Source organism: Bombina bombina, chromosome 5 (assembly GCF_027579735.1).
Source record: "Bombina bombina isolate aBomBom1 chromosome 5, aBomBom1.pri, whole genome shotgun sequence".
Lineage (NCBI taxonomy): Eukaryota > Metazoa > Chordata > Amphibia > Anura > Bombinatoridae > Bombina > Bombina bombina.
Genome location: NC_069503.1, coordinates 339,462,200 through 339,480,009, shown reverse-complemented (window position 1 = coordinate 339,480,009; position 17,810 = coordinate 339,462,200). Strand labels below are relative to the sequence as shown.

The window sequence follows — 17,810 nt, the reverse complement described above, 5'->3', positions numbered from 1 at the left end:
TGTTCAATAATGGTCCATCTAAAGCTATCTGCTTTTTTGTTGTGGACCATAGTGAAATGGCTAAAAAGGGGTGTTGTTAGTGTACCCTGTCTTATATCTGAGAGGTTTCTTTCATTCTCGTCTTCCCTGGTGGTAAAGCCTGTATACTGAAGATGGTACTCCACACACGTGATTAAATAAACCACATATGTGGAGCAACAGCTCAAACAATGTTTTTAGTAAAAACTTCACCAGTCACAGTGGATTGGAATTGGTCAACCAAGGTCACCTTTTCACAGGCTTTACAAGCCGCATAATTACACTTAAATCTTAACCACAAGGAACCACTCTTGGGTGTGATATTCCTTAGTTCTGTAGGGGCTACTATATTGCCTATCGATTTATTTCTCCTGTATGCAAACTTACATCCTGTTTTGGTTATATCCTTGAAATCATCATCAGCTTCTAGCATGCCGAAGTGTGACTTCACCACTCTACATACGTCATGATACTGGTTCGAATAATCTGTTATGAACATGATTTTATATCCCTCTTGTTTGTTCTTAGATATTGACTTACGGTTTTTGGTTTTATTTTTCAATACATCCGCTCTTTTAATTTTGCTCACTATTCCCTTGGCCTGCTCAATGATCCATATCCTCTCTCTTTCAATTTCTTTGTTAGATTTTCTGCCTCTTCTTGGTAGACACTCTCCTTCAAGCAGTTGCGTTTAAGGCAAATACATTGCCCTTTTGTAACTGTCTTGAAGACCCCTCTCAGATGGCAACTCTTGGCATGTAACAAGGAGTTGACAGATATTGGTTTATAATAAACCAAAGTCTCTATCTGTTCTCCATGAACACCTCTCAATGTAATTTCCAAGAAGTTGATCTCCTGTTTAATATACTCCGAGGTGAAACTGATTCTGACTGTATTGTTGTCTAGCTCTTGGGTGAAATCCAACAAACCCATTTTGTCACCTTTCCAAATAAACAGAATATCATCTATGTATCGCTTGTACCACACAATGCTTTCTCTGTGAGGGTTCCCATCACCATAGACGTGGAACAGCTCCTACAAACCCATAAACAGGTTGGCATAGGAGGGGGCAAATTTGGCCCCCATAGCTGTTCCACACCTCTGCAGATAGTAAACCCCCCAACTCAAAGTAATTGTGGGTCAAGAGAAACTGTTCTACCCTTAAAAGATAATTAACATAATCTTGATTACTGTCAAAATGTTTGGATAGAAAAAAATCCAAGGCTTGTAAGCCTTTTTCATGTGGAATACTTGAATAGAGGGACTTCACATCAACAGTAAGCCATGTGAAGCTCCTGTCCCATTTTACTCCGATCAGCAAATTTAATATTTGTTTCATGTCCGATATATAGCTTTCAAGAGTGCTCACAATAGGCTGTAATATATAATCTGGCCACTCAGATAGATGTTTCAAAAGTGAGCCTAATCCACTCATGATTGGTCTCCCTTTCACTTCTTCAGGGGACTTATGGACCTTGTGTAAATGATTAAACACTGGCGAAGTAATTGGATTCTCCACTAGTAAATGATCCTTTGTTTTCTCATCAATATACCCAAGGTCCACACCATCATCTATCAAAGATGAGAACTGTCTCTGAAAGTTTTTGACTGGATCTGTCTTTAGCATGGTATAGTATTGCCCTTCATTTAGCTGTCTATGGGCCTCAATGACAAAATCTTGCCTATTCATAAGGACCACAGCTCCTCCCTTATCCGCTGAGCGGATAACAAGATCTTCATTTTTTCCTAATATTTCTAGGGCCTCTTTCTCTTTTCTGGTGATGTTATGTCCTTGTGTTAGATCAGTTTTATAAAACAGATCAGTTAAATCCTTCTCTATCCTTTCTTGGAATCTCTCCAGTATTTTCCCTCTATTCTGAATTGGATAGAATCTCGAGTTGGGCCTAAATGAGGGCACTATTATCTCAGTATCCCCGTCCTGAGCAGAATCATCCTGGAGAGATTCCAAAGCCAGTAAGCTGCATACATATTGGAAAATGAAATCTCCTGTCTCCATTTTATGGTGACTACCAACATTACTATCCTCAGCAAATTGACTGGAAGTATAGTCAGACCTGTTGGAACTTTTTTAACGTTAAATTTTTATCAATTTATTAATGTCTTATAAAGTTTTGAACAAATTAAAATTGGCGGTGGGCACAAAAGAGAGCCCTAGACCCAGAACTTTCATTTCCAGTTCATTCAGTGTATATGTTGATACATTTTTCACATTTCGTTTCTGTATTGGGAGGTCCCTTGTCCCTGTCTCAGATGGTATTGATTCTCCTGTCTCTGGAGTTGTTGTCTGTAGCCGTGTCCTCGACCACCTCTTCCCCCCCCCCTTCGGATGTGCCCTGAGGATGGAAAAAACCTGCTCCAGTTGTGCTTGTTCTTCTGCATTTCATCCATTTCTCTTTGGCCATTTGCATGGTCATCCACTCTGTATTTGGAATAGGTAGTTCATACTTGCTTTTTGAGGATTGGTGGCAATCTATTCGGTCCTTATTTAGGTCTCACTGCTGGTGGTCTTTTAGATGGACCTGGTTCGCTACTGATGACCAACTTCCAATACTGGGGTGCCCATTCTTCACCACCTGATGCAGAGCCTTCTTCCATAGATTCAGCTTCACTTTCATAGAAGTTTATTTGCTTTCTTGTTATAGTCATTATTGGCGTTAGCACTGCTACTGGTTTTCCTCCTTCCTCTTCCCCTTTTTCTCCAAGTGTTAGGTTTATAATTTTCCTTAAATTGTTCTTTTCTTTTCTGAAAACAATCCTTTCTATTTCATATATACACTTGACCCAAATCATAGTCCTGCTGGTCACAGATGTATTTGGAGTGTTTGATTTCTAGCAATAATGCCTCAGACAGTGTCTCCTGTAAGATTTTGTCGAACTTAGAATAATTTGGTTTCTCACTCATTTTATTTAATTCCTCCTGGACCAGAGATATTTTCTCCACAATCTCACCCAATGCTTTGGTCTTGTACTCAATGATAAGTTGGATTAGTTTCAAAGAACATTCTGTGAGGTTGTTATTCCAGAGTTATATACACCTTTTGTCCTCTGTTACAAATGTCAGAAATGTATTTATCCTGAGGACTCTAGGAATTAAACCCAGTTCATAATACTTCTTTAGTGTCCATAAATCCCACTTAATCTTGTCTTCCTTCTTTAGAAGGAAATCCATTTCCTCAAATAATGTTACTAGTGAAGAGATGGAGCGATCTGTATTAAATACTTTGTTCCATGATAATAAATCCCTCTCCTGGGCCATGCGTAGTGTAAAGTAATTTGGTGGAATCCGTAAATCCCCTTCTTGTCCCTCTCCTGAAAGCATAATGCCTGCTCTGATTGGAACAATTAGAGCAATGTGTACCCAAAACACCCCCGGAGCCTGGCCAAAGACCCCTGCAAAATAGAGCTTTAATATGAGTGGAGAAGAACTAAGTTGGTGGTGTTACGGCAAATAACTCTCCAAAATCATGTATTATATGTAGAAACCAAAACAGTACCAAATGTATAATTCCTTTTTCTTTGAAACATGAGGAAAGGGCAACAACAAAACTCACACACACTTCTGATGTATATTCACAATATCAAAGATTAATTTTTACCACTGTGTGCAAAACACCCTCTCAGAGTGCAATAATATCTTTCAACAGTGGATATGGTTGCAAATACAGTTCATAATAATGGGAAATAAAACCAGTTCTGCTTCAAGCCTCCCGTTTTTCACATGCAGTATCGCTAGCTGATTGCTTCATTGCAATCTCGTAATTAATGTGTTATTATGATACTCTGAACACTTGGTATTAAGCGATCTCCCATGCAGCATTCATTGTGCCGTCTAACAGTCTGGCAATCTCACCGCAATGACATCCTATGTGTTGGCAGTAAGTGTTAAGGTTAAAGTTCAGTAGCAGTGTGGTTTTCTCCCAGTAACTTTAAGATTATCTAGGTGCAGGTAACATTAGTGATAATGCAGAATGTCTTACCCGAAATCCTAGGTTTACATATGTTCAGGAAAACCGGACCTGGCAGTTGCTATTGCTCAACTCCAGCTTCATGCGACTGTTCCGCTGTTTGGCTGTGTGGCGTGTGACGTGCTCTCATTTAGAAGCCGGTCCGTGTTGTCATTGGGTAATCCTGAAGGTGTGTGTGTGAGTGGCCCTCCAATACAGAGCAGGCTATTCGCTCAAAGATCCGTGCTTCACTGTGCGGCCCAAGCTTGCAGGAGATCAAAGAACAGACATAAAAAAGGAGCACCGGATCAGCGAATATTACAATTTCAAATGCTTTATTCTTAAGATTAAAAATAGCTCATAGCATTCAAAGGAGAGTTAGCAGGGTAGTTTTGGCTATTGTGCTGTACTCCAAGCCACTAAAAAGTATTTGCCACAATACACAGTTTAAAAACCAACACCTGCTGGTTCATTGGACAGATTCCCACCAATAGGTGATCAGAGCATATTTAAGTGTTTCTAGGTGCTACCCTAACATTAAGCTTCATATATATTTATACATTCTTAGAGGGGCAATTTTGTAATAATAATAATAGTCTGTATACCCCACTGTTTAATTATCATACATATGATCACAATATTATGTTATTTGCTCCTGCTCCTGTATTTCTTTTTTTTTTTTTAAATAATTTTTATTGAAGTCATAAACAATTATAACAAAGGAGATATATCCAAAAACCAATGTCAGATAAAAGGTATACAGTGCTATTACAAGAATATTGCCAAGTCAACTAACACAAATTATGCCAACCTAATATATGTTTATGAGTTTAAAAAGTAGTGCATAATGACAGTTATTATCAGTGTGATGAAGCCAAAATTAGCTAGGGATATGGAAGAACAATAAGGTTGACTAGGCAATAAAAGCAAATAGAAGGGACCCTTCAAGTCCCTTTATTCAAAACGTTAGCAAGGCATTTGGACTATCTAAGCTGAGACTTCAGTTTTGTATTTTTGCATAATATGACGATTAAAACTGATCCCTGCGTTACTCTAGAAAAACATAAATTGGAGTGTTGATTTGAAAAATATTGAGGCAAGGCGGGGGTTGGCTTAATGAGTTTAGGGAAGGGGGAAATCAGAGGTGAGTAAAGTGAGTTAAAAGGGGTGGGTGGGAGGGCGGAGCCAGTTAGGTTGTTAGGCTGGTAGAAACTCTTGGGCCTCTGAACTATTAAGTATAGAAATTAGGGGTATATGCATTGAGATCCCTCTGCAAACATAATGGGCTAGCAGCACTAAGTGACAGCGCTTGCCAGTTACACACTTCTGCCAAGAGATGTATAGCCCCTCAGTTCATATATATGAAATGATGCTATTACTAAATATTCAAAACACCAGATTACGCACCAAGCTAAAGGAGCAACAAACATTTGAATATATATATAGATGAGCTAATCAACAAATTCAACTGACATACTAGTAGTACTTATGAAACTAGCCAAGAAGCTCACATATTGGATCTCAGTAAATATAAGGTTACTTAGCCACTGATATCATCTCAGAGTACCTAACTGCTCATAACATTAACAACAAGGATAAGTCCTGGAAATATATATCAACCTCAAATGAAGAGCATATGGAAATCAAGGGGTCAAGCAATAAACAGTTAACACATGAGACCCTATGTATATATACACATATATATATTTATATATATTAATTAGCAAACCTATGACTTAAAGTTAACTATGGATTAGAAATAATTTTTACACTCTAAGAGAGATGTATACCTCACACAGTTAAGAAATAGCAGTGTATAATGATGGGGTATTTGTCCACATCTAAATTGGTAGGACAGGCTGGTAGCGTACCTAGGTATGATGTAAAAGTATGTGTCTAGAGAAGAGTAAACTCTGCAAGGCATGTATGTGTTATCAGTGAGGCTCTACATAAAATATATTTACAAATATCCCATACTATAAAAGTATTAAGAGCGCACGGCATTAGAGTAGTATGCATAATCTTATTGAGAGCTTCTATTCATAGACAGCATAATGGCTAGTAGTAAATATGCAAAGCCTGTAATATACTACAGGATCTCAAATATGTAATATGTCTTAGGAAGAGTGGAGTGTGAGGGTAATTGAGCACCTTAGTGCTGTTGGGAACCTTCCTATAGGTAGTATTATATCCAAAAGCAGAGAATAAAGAAACACCCTTGGGAGGGAGGTTAGGTGAGCCAAGAAGTCAAACTATTTTTCTTTCTGACCTACTCAAAGAAACAAGTGCTTAATTATAACATGAGACTTACTGTGTGCATGAAAACATGTCATCAAACAGTACAATAAACTTGTTGCAGATTTAGAATAAACCTGGGGAGGGATACGTTAATTCTGCTAAAGGAGTATGCCATTCACAAAGTATATCAGTAAATTAGTGCCAGGTACAATATGTTGGGCACCCTTATCAAGCTTGCCAGCTTTCATTAAAATGCCCCAATAGTAAGAACCCAGCATTTTGTTCAGGCTGCATATTCAAAATTATCAGCCTATGCTGGTTTTTGAAACTTTCAGCAAGACATCAGGTAGCTGTCTGACAAGAGACTGGATAGATTGGTGAACACACATCCAGCGGCTGCCTGTCCCCTTTGTATAGTATTGTTCCTTGTAACTACCAAACTGATGCAGGGATCTACCACACATTCTCTGTATTGCCAAAATCCATATTTCAGCCCACATAGTCCTGAGCAATTCGTCATCTCCTCCCGGGGGGCCAATGCTATCATCCCAGTCCATGAGAATGGAGGGTGATACGGAATCCAGTCTCTCCATGATAGTAGACTGTCTATATTGTCACTCAATGTAATCAGAATGAAAATCCACCCCTGCTGCTCTAGCTTGTGATGATCGGTTCTGTATTAGCATTTCTTCATGCTGTGTATGCCCTATTTGATTGACAAAGGTCTGCGAGAGATTCTGCCACTTACAAAGGACCGCTGGTTCCGCCATATGAGACCCAGAGCTCCATCTATCTGCCTCACATGCCTCCGTAGGATCCTGAGACGCGTCTGCTCTCCAGCACGGTATGTCTTGTACATGATATGTGATCCCTTCCTCTGGCCCACAAGCTATTGGTATATCCTGTTTCAGCTCTACAGCAGCCCTCAGCTCCTTAATATGCTTGTGTTGATGAGCATCTAAGGAGAGTAGCAAGTTGCACAGCAAAGTTATAATTTGTCTCTCCATGGCTGAGGCGATTAGGAAAGAATGATCTCTGGCAGTAACTACAATGCATTTTACAAGATGGTGGCTTACCCCATGCGGCAAATATACCAATCCGGGAGATATCTGTGCCTTTGTGGGATCTAACACTTATGAATTCTTAACATGCTTATAATGATGAGTTATTTGAACAAACCGCAGGAGCTATATAAAGAAACATCTTGCTGTTTCGGCTGCTGGCTCCGCCCGCCCTGCTCCTGTATTTCAATACTTCTATCTCTAACTAAAAAGCAAGATTTATGAGGAAAAGAAAATAGCCAAAAATTGTGAATGAGGATAAATAAACACTATCTCCATGATCCCTAATAAGATTCAGAGCGCATCTATAAGGTACTGATGTAAGGGGACTGATGTAGATATCACTCATCAACAATTGGTTCAGATAGAGAGCCCCTTTTTGTAATAAATGTTGTGTATGTATATAAACACAAACATCTTTAGAGATCCCCCTAACAATTACACATAACATGAAGAAAACCAGAAAATTGTGGATAGGGATATTTAACTACTATCTCCATAGACCCTGTTAAAATGCAGAACGAATCTACAAAGAGCTTATGCAAGGAGACTAGTTAACAATTAGCTCACATAAAGAGCTCCATATCAGACATGAAACAAGTATTACATTTGCTGTCCGGAGTAAAATGGGACAGGGGCTTCACTGTTGATGTGAACTCCCTCTATTCCAGTATTCCGTATGAAAAAGGCAAGCCTTGGAATTTTTTCTATCCAAATGTTTTTACATTAATCAAGATTATGTTAATTATCTTTTAAGTGTAGCGCAGTTTCTCTTGACCGACAGTTACTTTGAGTTTGGGGGGTTTACTATCTGAAGAGGCGTGGAACAGCTATGAGAGCCAAATTTGCCCCCTCCTATGCCAACCTGTTTATGGGTTGGCGGTAGCTGTTCCACGTCTATGGTGATGGGAACCATCACAGTAAAAGTAGTATGTGGTACAAGTGATACATAGATGATCTCCTGTTTATTTGGAGAGGTGACAAAGTGGGTTTGTTGGATTTCACCCAAGGCTTAGACAACAATACACTCGGAATCAGTTTCACCTCGTAGTATAATAAACAGGAGATTAACTTTTTGGATATTACATTGAAAGGTGTTCATGGAGAACAGATAGAGACTATGGTTTATTATTGCCATCCGAGAGGGGTCTTCAAGCCAGTTGCAAAAGGGCAATTTATTCGCCTTAAACGCAACTGCTCGAAGAAGAGTGTCTACCAAAAGAGGCAGAAAATCTAACAAAGAAATTGAAAGAGAGAGGATATGATCACAGGATCATTGAGCAGGCCAAGGGAATAGTGAGCAAAATTAAAAGAGAGGATTTATTGAAAAATAAAACCAAAAACCCTAAGTCAATATCTAAGAACAAACAAGAGGGACATGAAATCATGTTCATAACAGATTATTCAAACCAGTATCATGATGTATGTTCTGGTGAACTGCTTGTGCAATTTTAAATGCCAACAGTGTATGCTGTTGGCATTCAGCGATGTCAGTCGGACATGATATGCTACAGCGTATCATGTCGGACAGACATTGATAAATCTACCCCATAGAATCAATGTCTCTAAATAGGTAGCACTCCGTTAGTGAAGTGAGAAGTCACTGGGCATCAGATAAATCTCAGACTTTTAGACCTCGTATAGGCGGTAGAGTAGTGTGCTGACCCTCTAAGTTACCAGAGACATGCTGGAGAATGAGTAGTCTTTTCCAACAGTTCAGAACACATAAGCAGGACTACCAATAAACAAGAAATATACCTGTATTGAGGAACAGTATTCCCAGATCACCCAACGAATTTACCCCACACACTGTCTTTCAGTTTGCTGTATGCTGATCTGTGCGTTAAGCATGAAGTAAAGAGACTGGTCTGCTCTCTAAAGGGATTGTCAGTTATTGATCACTGGCGTTCAAATTGATTTTAAAAAATGAGAGTTAGCTTAGGTTCCCTGTAAGCTGCATATCCTATATCAGTAAGAGCAGGGGATTGGTGACAATGACTAACAAAGCACCCATATAGACTTTGAGACCTCCCTGTTATAGAGCCGTTGGATTATATGAGTAAGGCCCTGCTTAACCGCTTTTTTGTGGGTACCACTGCCTTGCTGGTGCTCCATGTAAAGGCAAGTACCTCTTTCCTACTTGTTTTAACTGCCTCGGTTTCTTTCCAATTCTGTCTGAAATCCGTTAGCTAGCCGCAGGGCGTCATGGCAAAGATCGTGTCTCCAGGCATCCTAGAAATCATCCATGTGGGCATGGGATTTGACAGGGTTTTTTGTGGGTCAGGGTTTGCCAAAGTCTGCGCTGTGACCAAAAGGGCCCCCCATCCCTGCAAGCCCTATCGGTCATGCAGAGATAAGGACTGTTATCCTCCTCTACCAGATCGCAACCAGCCTGTGTCTGGAGGGTTCCATTTTGAAGCCTCCCTCCAAAAAGTATAGCGCACAGATCTCTCTTTAGGTCTTGGTCCGTGCCTTCCATCTTGCCAAAGCCTCCATTTCCACACAATGAATTATATGTGAATATTATTCAAGATAGTGCCTTTTAGTGGCACCTTCTTATGGTTAATGATTCCTTCTTAGAAATAAAAAGGCAGTCTAAACTCAACTGCTATTACCCCATGTGTGTGTGTGTGTGGGGGGGGGGGGGGGTGCTGAATCCTCATGGTGAGGACGCCGCCCTAGGTTCCAGAGGTCCAGATATGCACCCAGTCTTCATAAACTCTGTAAGTTTTAGTATCTTTCAGATCTACAGTTCATGATCTAATCAGAGCTACAAATAGTTTTAGTCAGAGTTGCAGGATGAGCTCGATAACCGTCGGGATAGCCACAGCTATTGCAATCTAACATGGCCACTGCCTAGACACGCAGCCCTCAATGTAGCTTATTTAAAGTATTGTATATATCTTAAAAGGGATTTATTGTTGCTTGCTGTGTTTATTAATTTAAACATAAATACATATTTGAAAATATATGTTTATGTTTAAAATAATAGAAAACTACATTAAATACTTTTTACTCTATAGATATCAACAATACTTTAAAAAAATATGCAATGTACATGACTATGCATATTATTTAAACATTGACCCCTAAACTGCCATAACCTAATACTAACTGTAGAAGCTAAGGCCCTACACAAAATTATTCAATATTTAAAATTATGCATTGTTAAGTAGAATGCACATTATTTAAATGTTTGCATATAAATTAAAATTTAATTAATGTTGCTTGTTGTGTTTATTACTTATTATTAAAGATAGTATAATTAAAATTATAGTTTTACATAACTGAATGACTTCCCCCAGTTTTGCTTTTAAACATTGCTGTGAATCTGCTAGTGAGTGCTGGGTTTTTTGTGGTTTGTGTTAATGTTTGTAATGCTCCCCTGCGGACTTGACACCCAGGTTGCTCGGGGGTTAACTGCCTGGGTTGCTGGGAACTTTGCAGCTGTCTGTCAGTGTTCAGGGCTGTGGAGTTAACAGTGGCTTAGGATGTGTACCCAGTCCAGTCTGTGAGTGCGGTACATTCCTGTGTTTTGCATTTACATAGGGGAGGTTACAAAAGCCTGTGTCACCCTGGGAGGTTCCCAGTTGGTTTGTTTGGAAGTATGCATTGTGTGGGTGCTGGTTAGGGTCCCAGGAAGGGGGAGACCTTGTTGTGGTCCTGGGCTTGATCCTTTGGCGCCAAATGTAACTGACTTCCCCCAGTTTTGCTTTTAAACATTGCTGTGAATCTGCTAGTGAGTGCTGGGTTTTTGTGTTTTGTGTTAATGTTTGTAATGCTCCCCTGCGGACTTGACACCCAGGTTGCTCGGGGGTTAACTGCCTGGGTTGCTGGGAACTTTGCAGCTGTCTGTCAGTGTTCAGGGCTGTGGAGTTAACAGTGGCTTAGGATGTGTACCCAGTCCAGTCTGTGAGTGCAGTCCATTTCTGTGTTTTGTATTTACATAGGGGATTTTACAACAGCCTGTGTCACCCTGGGAGGTTCCCAGTTGGTTTGTTTGGAAGTATGCATTGTGTGGGTGCTGGTTAGGGTCCCAGGAAGGGGGAGACCTTGTCGTGGTCCTGGGCTTGATCCTTTGGCGCCAAATGTAACTAACTTCCCCCAGATTTGCTTTTAAACATTGCTGTGAATCTGCTAGTGAGTGCTGGGTTTTTTGTGTTTTATATAAATATTTATATATATATATATATATATATATATATATAATGTATATATCCAAATCATAGAACCAAGCACTCAAAGAGTGATGTTTTACTTTTTAAAATAAATCACTACCCATCTCAAAATTCCAAATGGTTGTTAGAAACAACTCCACAGATGAAGACAAAACTGCACAACTCAAAGAGATGTATAATACATTTACACAACGACAATACAGAGGGCAACAGATTGATGAGGAATATCAAACAACATACTCTTTGACTCAGCAACAGATTCTTGAAGGTATCACCGAGAGGGGGAATAACAACAATCCTAACAGGATGACTTTCGTAACTGAATATAGCCATGACAAAAAAGCATATGCCAGTATACTTGATAAACATTGGTGGATAATATCAAGTGACAGAGGGTTTCCTCTACAAGAAACCAGTGCTCCCTGGATCAACTATCACAGTGGGAAATCATTGATGGACTTACTTATGAGACGAGACATGACAGCAGCATATACACAACATGTCTACAGAAGAAGAAGGTGGGATGTTTTAAGTGCACAGGTTGCACCACCTGTAGTGGATTAACACAATGTACGTATTTTGTCCACCCTTGGACAAACAAAAGATTTATGATCAGACACCAGGTTACCTGCACCACTAAGTTCATCATATATCTACTACACTGTGTGTGAGGAAAGTTTTATGTTGGCAAAACCAACGACGACCTGAGAACCAGAATGGCCAACCACAGGGCAGCCATCAGAGCTGCGATTGATAAAGGGAGATTTGGAGCAACCTGTGGCGAGACATTTTGCCAAGAAAAAACATACTGTGGTGGACCTTAAATATGTGATTATCGATCATGTCCCCCCACCTATCAGAGGGGGTGACAGAGAAAAGACCCTACTACAAAGAGAATCCAGATGGATCTATGCCCTGGACACTCTGATCCCCAAGTGACTCAATACTCAGTTGGACCTACACTATTTTATTTAACAGCAAATGTAATAGTTTAGATGATGTCCATGGTGTAGATCGGTAGTACTGTAAGACTGATTGACAGGTTTTGGTCTCTTAACATGTGTGTGACAGTATAGGAATGTCAATAGTAATGTATATGTCCAATGTATCACACCTGAGATAATGGGGCTGGTCATGTAGTAAGATCGGGTATTTTTAGTCACAGAATAAAGATTGAGGAGGAGACACTAATACAGAAGAAGACTGTAAATAAATTTATAAGTATGTATGTAATGTTAGGGTTTACAGAACAGATTTTCCATAGACTAGCAGCTTGTTTATAGGTTGTCGTAATGAATAGGAAAGGATGTAACTTAATTTGATGTATATACCTAGAGGAATAATGTTTGCTATATCTGTATTTTCATGTTGTATAATTACGATAAAAAAGAGCTATTGGTCCGCGCCAACTGTGCCCCTATATGCCTAAGGGTGGTGGTACCTAGTTACCACCAAGGGAATGTATAAAGTGGATAAATGTGTGGTCCCTCAGGCGCCTTACTAACGGAGGCAAGGGGATAGCGATGATAATAATTATGTATAACTAGAGGTTAAAACTTGAACAGTTTATTACAACAGTTTATTACAGGTGTATCACAATTTATTCAATAGTGAGAACAAATCTAATGATATAGTCATGGATCCATGAAAATACTTGCTCCAAAAATATACATTAAAAAGTACACGTTAAAAAATACACATTAAAAACACGCATTAAAAATACACATGAATTACAACAATGAAATAAAAACCAATAGACAACTTCCGATATTACATGGAAGGCTAATAATATCACAAAGGTATTCAGACCCACGGCGGGGTACAGTACAATGAAAGTAACAGGGTGGTGAAAATATGTGAAAAACAGGTGTGGAAAACTTCCTGGGATTGAAAAAAACTCCCTGTTTTGAATAGGATAGTCCGCACAGGTCCTCAAATAGTCTGTGAAGTCTAATAGTGGTAAAGATAAGTGCAGCAGTAAAATCAAGTGCAGCAGTAAAATCAAATCGATGTTAAACAATAATTGAGTGCGGCGTGTGGAATCGAAAGTGCAAAAAATCCAAAAATGCTTTGAAATAAAGTCTTCCAAGTGTTAATGAGGTAGAGAAAGATCCTAATATTAGGGAATATTGTACGTGGTGTGGACAATAGAGAAAAAACAACAGTAGATGAAAAAACCAAAAACACATATCCTGGGGTGAAAAAATAACGTGGAAAAAAAAATATACGGCTAGATTTAGAGTTGGGCGGTAGCCGTCAAAACCAGCGTTAGAGGCTCCTAACGCTGGTTTTGGGCTACTGCTGGTATTTAGAGTCAGTCATTAAAGGGTCTAAAGCTCACTTTGCAGCCGCGACTTTTCCATACAGCAGATCCCCTTACATCAATTGCGTATCCTATCTTTTCAATGGGATCTTTCTAACGCCGGTATTTAGAGTCTTGGCTGAAGTGAGCGTTAGAACTCTAACGTCAAGACTCCATCCGCAGAAAAAAGTCAGTAGTTAAGAGCTTTCTGGGCTAACGCCGGTTTATAAAGCTCTTAACTACTGTGCTCTAAAATACACTAACACCCATAAACTACCTATGTACCCCTAAACCGAGGTCCCCCCACATCGCCGCCACTCTATTAAAATTTTTTAACCCCTAATCTGCCGTCCGCACGCCGCTGCCACCTACATTATAGCTATGTACCCCTAATCTGCTGCGCCTAACACCGCCGACCCCTATATTATATTTATTAACCGCTAATCTGCCCCTTCACCATCGCCTCCACCTGCCTACACTTATTAACCCCTAATCTGCCGAGCGGACCGCACCGCTACTATAATAAAGTTATTAAAATTAATAACTAGGTAACTTATTAATTAAGTTATTTGGGGGTCTTTGTTATTTTATTAGGGGGCTTAGAGTAGGTGTAATTAGTTTAAAATTGTTGTAATATTTTTCTTATGTTTGTAAATATTTGTTCTTTTTTATTTTTTGTACTTTAGTTAGTTTATTTAATTGTATTTATTTGTAGGAATTTTATTTAATTTATTTATTGATAGTGTAGTGTTAGGTTTAATTGTAGATAATTGTAGGTATTTTATTTAATTAATTTATTGATAGTGTAGTGTTAGGCTTAATTGTAACTTAGGTTAGGATTTATTTTACAGGTAATTTTGTAATTATTTTAACTAGGTAACTATTAAATAGTTCTTAACTATTTAATAGCTATTGTACCTGGTTAAATTAAATACAAAGTTGCCTGTAAAATAAATATTAATCCTAAAATAGCTACAATATAATTATAATTTATATTGTAGCTATATTAGGGTTTATTTTACAGGTAAGTATTTAGATTTAAATAGGAATAATTTATTTAATCAGAGTTAATTTATTTCGTTAGATTTAAATTATATTTAACTTAGGGGGGTGTTAGGGTTCGGGTTAGAGTTAGCTTTAGGGGTTAATACATTTATTATAGTAGCGGTGAGCTCCGATCGGCAGATTAGGGGTTAATTATTGTAGGTAGCTGGCGGCGACGTTGTGGGGGCAGATTAGGGGTTAATAAATATAATATAGGGGTCGGCAGTGTTAGGGGCAGCAGATTAGGGGTACATAGGTATAATGTATGTAGCGGCGGTATACGGAGCGACAGATTAGGGGTTAAAAAAATATGCAGGTGTCAGCGATAGCGGGGGCGGCAGATTAGGGGTTAATAAGTGTAAGGTTAGGGGTGTTTAGACTCGGGGTACATGTTAGGGTGTTAGGTGCAGACATAGGAAGTGTTTCCCCATAGAAAACAATGGGGCTGCGTTAAGAGCAGAACGCCGCTTTTTTGCAGGTGTTAGGTTTTTTTCAGCACAAACTGCCCCATTGTTTTCTATGGGGATATCGTGCACGAGCACATTTTTTAAGCTGCCCGCGTCCGTAAGCACCGCTGGTATCTAGAGTTGCAGTGGCGTTAAATTTTGCTCTACGCTCCCTTTTTGGAGCCTAACGCACTGAAAACCCAGCCATTCTGTGAACTCTAAATACCAGCGGTATTTAAAAGGTGCGGGAGAAAAAAAGCAAGCGTAGCTAACGCACCCCTTTGGCCGCAGAACTCTAAATCTAGGCGATATTTAGGTGTCTCACAAAAAGTGTAACAAATGGTGACTCAAAGCCTGTAGCTCTGAGGTTCCCAGAGTGTTCAGATTTAGAAAAAATGTTTTAAAAAATCCAATTGTGACCTAGAAAAAAGAAAAAACAACAACATTGCACAATAACGTTTTCACAGTATTGGAAATATTGAAAATAGGCTTACCATCCAGTCAAAGCGTTTCGGCCCGTGATAGGCCTTTATGAAGACTGTATTTTGGTAGGATCGGCTGCCTTTAAAAGCTTAAGAACCGGAAGTGTTGCCTTAGTGTACTTCCAGTTTCACGATTTTATATATTTGATTAACCATAAATAAACGGTACTAATTAAAAATATAAACTTCTTTCATAGTTTATATAAATATATATATAAATTATTTATATTGATAAAAGGGATTCCTGCCCGTTAGTCATCATTGCATTGCCACTCCGTTTGTTGTGACGTCACCTCCGGTTTGGTATTATGGAACTTTTAATCGTTCCAACTACTATCTATTTGTGTCTATATTTCTAGTAAGACTATATTGAATTTGATTTCATAGAGGGTCGGATGTATATTTATCTATCGTTTAATTTAGCCGGATTTTTAGGTCCGATATTTAGACCTTCCGATTGGTTGTGACGTCACAATGGGCGTCTGTGGGAGGATATATCTATATTGTCATGCGCTCCAGGGATATTTCTTCTTTTGACATTAATTGTAAATATAACAGTTCGAGCACCTGCCACAGAGTCAAACAGTTCGAACCCCTGCCACAGAGTCAATAGGAGAGTTAATTTAGAAAATACCTAGTCGTCAAACTTACGATATATTTCTAAGGGTCATGCCATAACAAAATGGTTTGTTATGTCTATGGAGTTATGATTTTCGAGATATTCCAAGATTCAGGATGTAGTCATAAGTGTAAGATCACTGCATTAATGTTATTGAATTAATGTTATGTCAGTAGTCCTATCCTTCTGGTGGGGTGTTAAAAATACCTCTGATATTAAATACGATCAGAGGGATCTGATCTCTTTAGTGCTAATAAAGATGTAGAGCCATGGCTGTTTCCATGATGGAATATAGTCGATGTATGAATTACTCGTTGTCATTGCACAAGTCTATGGAAGCGATTTGGAATCGTATATAGTTTTAAGTTAAACAAATGTTTATCTGTGAGGAATTGCCCATAATTGTAAATGCATATAAAAATATGAATATAAATATAAAAATGTGTGCTTTGCTACTTTCTATTCTATTATATTCTTGTATTTTCTTTCTAATGTTAGTTGGTGGTGTTTATTATATATAGGGCACGAGAGTGCATATACAGTGTCATATTCCCTAAATGGATGGGAATAGCCTGGGAGTTATCAATCTTTTTATGTAGGGGGTGTGTGGAATTCTATTAATTCCTTTTATGTGTGACTTTTGTATGGAGGGATATGCCATTGTGCCTAGGTGAGACAGGTTAATTTGTTACCTAAAAGGAGTCGTTATGTCCGATCTCTTATAGAAGTTGGATCATCGATTTTCCAAGGGATATAAACCCTAAGTGTTTAGAGCAAAATAGATGTAAAAGCATAGGTTGACTTAGCTAGGAGCATGTTTCAATTACATATAGATAAAGAGATTTATCTAAAGAATTGATATCTTCATTATTTAGACCAAAAAGGATTGAATCAAATATAGGGGAGTAATTGAGATCAAAAAGGATTGGATCAGATATAGGGGAATCATTGAGCCTCTGTATAATAGAGTTTAATTTAGTAAATCGAACAGTCACTCTTAGACAGTGGAACCTACCGTAGAACTAAGTGTCTATTAATGCGGTGGAGGGTTAGATAATCTGGCCCTTGTATCAGATTATAGCTGGTTGGTTTCAGATGTCATATGGGTGAGGCATTTCCCTATGCTCTCATTCTGCATATATCTATTCACTTTTCACTTAGAATGATACTGGGTGTTGACTAAGATGGAGGATTGTCATTTGATTATAAATGGTGCTGTGGATGGAGGTTTGTCACTTGATTATAAATGGTGCTATAGATGGAAAAAGCTTGGAAGGGTTAGGATAACTTTGAATAATCTCAAAGGCAAAAGCAGCAGGATTTTCAATGATATTTGAAAATCCTAAGTGGCTTTGGATCAATAAAGTGAGAATTTTTGAGCATATTACAGAGTATATAACAGGCATATTTATACGGATAATAGAGACCCCACATTTATAAAGCCTGTTCTTTTAGCC

General features: G+C 38.7%; 1 protein-coding gene across 1 annotated transcript in view; it reads right to left on the bottom strand.

The window, feature by feature from the left end:
* Window positions 1-17,810, bottom strand: part of LOC128660336 (ATP-binding cassette sub-family B member 5) — a 414,907-nt gene that overhangs the window by 333,423 nt on the left and 63,674 nt on the right. Inside the window, exon 2 of the mRNA XM_053714135.1 lies at window positions 4,017-4,248. The gene's annotated coding sequence lies outside the window, so the exon portion shown is untranslated. The remainder of the gene's footprint in view (window positions 1-4,016; window positions 4,249-17,810) is intronic.